The sequence below is a fragment of the Anolis carolinensis genome, chromosome 1, assembly GCF_035594765.1.
Source record: "Anolis carolinensis isolate JA03-04 chromosome 1, rAnoCar3.1.pri, whole genome shotgun sequence".
NCBI lineage: Eukaryota > Metazoa > Chordata > Lepidosauria > Squamata > Dactyloidae > Anolis > Anolis carolinensis.
The window spans coordinates 320,453,111-320,455,901 of NC_085841.1; the positions used below are offsets into that span (position 1 = coordinate 320,453,111).

At 32.5% G+C, this 2,791-nt stretch overlaps 1 protein-coding gene across 3 annotated transcripts in view; it reads right to left on the reverse strand.

The window, feature by feature from the left end:
• Positions 1–1,147: 1,147 nt before the first annotated feature.
• nova1 (NOVA alternative splicing regulator 1) overlaps positions 1,148–2,791 on the reverse strand; it is a 172,040-nt gene continuing 170,396 nt past the window's right edge. For all 3 annotated transcript variants that reach the window (XM_062968224.1, XM_062968225.1, XM_062968226.1), the window contains one exon: positions 1,148–2,791. This exon is cut by the window's right edge and continues 5,107 nt beyond it. The gene's annotated coding sequence lies outside the window, so the exon portion shown is untranslated.

Here is a 2,791-nt window from a genome sequence, read left to right on the forward strand (position 1 = left end):
TGTTTATTATATGAAAATGCACAATATAAGAAACATTTGAAAGACTTTGGTGACTTGGGGAGACTGTGGCACGGTAGGCTTCAGGGACACCTGAAAACTGGTCCAATGCGCCAAATCTGAATGGAGCTCCCACTCTCATGAGTTGCATGATTCCCCTTCTCCCTCAGCCCTTTGCACAATAATCTACCATATTCAAGATGGTGCCCTGATTCTCTGGGTGGAAGATCAGGGCACTTCAGTGTGCTCTGAGGGAAAGGAAGGAAATATCCTTTCAACAGTATTACGTTAGATTTCATACCATTTACCTGATCATTTCAAATGCATATATTCAAAATTAATTATTTTAGTTACCATTGATAGCTCTGAATGATTGTCTTTTTGTTTTCAGTGACATTCATATCAAGGATCATAGACATTTTGACCATCAACTAAAGCACTGTGGGCACTGGAATGTCCTATTCGTCATAGTGAATATAACCTTTAATGGACAGAGTGACTTTGCAATGCATGCTACTTGTTTGTGGATCAATTAGAAAGGAAGTCCTTCTATGTGATACTTGATTAAAGACTTGGAACAGATAAAGCTGCCCCCTGATTTAAACCTGTATGGATTCTGTATGGATTCCTTTTTGTATTTTCTTAAATTTGAGAACGAATTTGTAACTTTTTATTTTTTCACATCTTACATACTTTTATAGAGATTGTACAAATATAACTTTAATTCATTTTAGACCCATATACTTAACTGCTTTACTTATTGTCTATTAATATAACCTCTTCTTCATAATTATGTTTAAATTCAGAATTCAAAAAAGTGTATTGTATGTTCGTTTTAAATAAAATAAAAAACTCAAGTTTTTATATGTAAGGCATAATATGGCATGTGATGGTTAGCTAATTATATGCCTAGTTTCACAGGATCTCGTAAAAATATCTGATCACTAAAATGATTTCCTAGGAGGAAAAAATCTGCTAGAAAACCTATAAATATATCTGACAGTTATGATCAGTGGATATCAAGACATCTGCCTCTCTCTATTAGTCTTGCTCATTTAGAACAGCAACCATTTGATTGCTTAGAATGCATTTTCCTGTGTAGACAAAAAACAAAACAAAAAACAAAAACAAAAAGTTAATACAAGCAACATCAGTATTAAAGATTATTTTAATATGTAAATTCATACAAATTATCACTGCTTAAAAGTGCCACATGGTCCCGCCACCATCAATTACACGTTTAATTTTTCTTCCCAGCAAATGGCAAATATTAATCTTAGTCGCATTACATAATGTAGACATGATTTAAAAATTGCAACACTTCAACATTGCATGTTAAAGAAGAAATTTGTTATGACCATATTAGTATTGTGATATAGAAAAATAACAACCTGTTCTCCTTTATATTCATAGTTTACTACAAATAGGGTTTATATTGCACAATTCCCTCTTGACACTATTTTCATTTACAGTACTTCCCTTTGGATGGGATGGTTTGTTCTCTTTAGGTTCATGATTATTATTCGAGAATTTAGCATCTTGTTCATAATATCATTGGAACATCCAAAGAACAATTCCTAATCATGATTTATCAGCAATGGGAAGAATATATGTGATAGAAAATGTGAGTGCATCTTTGTATCTATTACTGCAGAGCTCCAATGAATAAGAATATTTCCTCATTTTATAATCCAGAGCAATCACCTTTTAATTGCAATGTTGGAGAGTAAGTACATTAATAGACTCTTTTAAACCAATTAGAACATCTACCATATTTCACTATTCATTTTTATGAGAGAAGTACTGTGCTCCTTGGCTCCCTAGAACTAAAGAACACATTGGTGCTTGCCTACCTGGCCTTCCTTATTCATTATAACAGAGCAGGAGTGAGCAAAATGAGTTTTCAGATAGTTCTGGACTGTAAATCCCAGTATTTCTCTGTTTATGTATGTTTGTTAGCACTATTGGGAGTTCTAGCCCAGGAATATCTGAACAGCTACATTTGCCTTCCCTTGCATTAAAAAAAGAGCATGTGCACATAGGATTGGTGTTTTTTAAAAAAGGAAATAGGAAAGGGAGCCATTTTCATGGTGCACACAGAACAGACTGTTGGATTATGACGAATCTTGAATTTCTTCCATAAAACTGAAAAGTGAAAACAGGTGTTATATACCCATATATATATTTATATACATTCAATAAAATTTAAATAAAAATAAACACGTTTTTATAAAAGAAATACAAATAGGCATTTCTCCAGAGCACTGCCAAAATAGATAGTTATATATGCCTCAGACCCATTTGAATGTATTAAAATGTCTAGGCTTTCGCATCAACACTATCTAGAGATCCCCGTTACAGTAGGACAACTGTCCTATATCAATAATAAGGTATAAAGCTATTTATAAAAAAATTGCACATGGCTAGAAACACTTCTATAATATTCTTTCTGGATGACTTTTCTTAGTTCCAACTGTTTTAGTCTTAATATTTTATGTAAACTCAGTTCATGTCATTCAATTTTTGTAAGAGATGGGCCATACAATATTTATGAATTCTGAGATTTAGTACCTTAAGTACCATGAACCTTTAAATGAACTGTTATACATTCTTATGAGAATCTTTAAATGCCAATAATACTTACCAATTGTATAAATGGCACTGACATACAACTGCAGCTAACTATGTATATTAATGCCTATGAGAAAACAAGGAGAACCAAGGAGGAAAAACTTTTAAGATAATTAAGGCTAAATTCACTTTCCTCCCAGTGAAGATTAAAAATTATTTAACA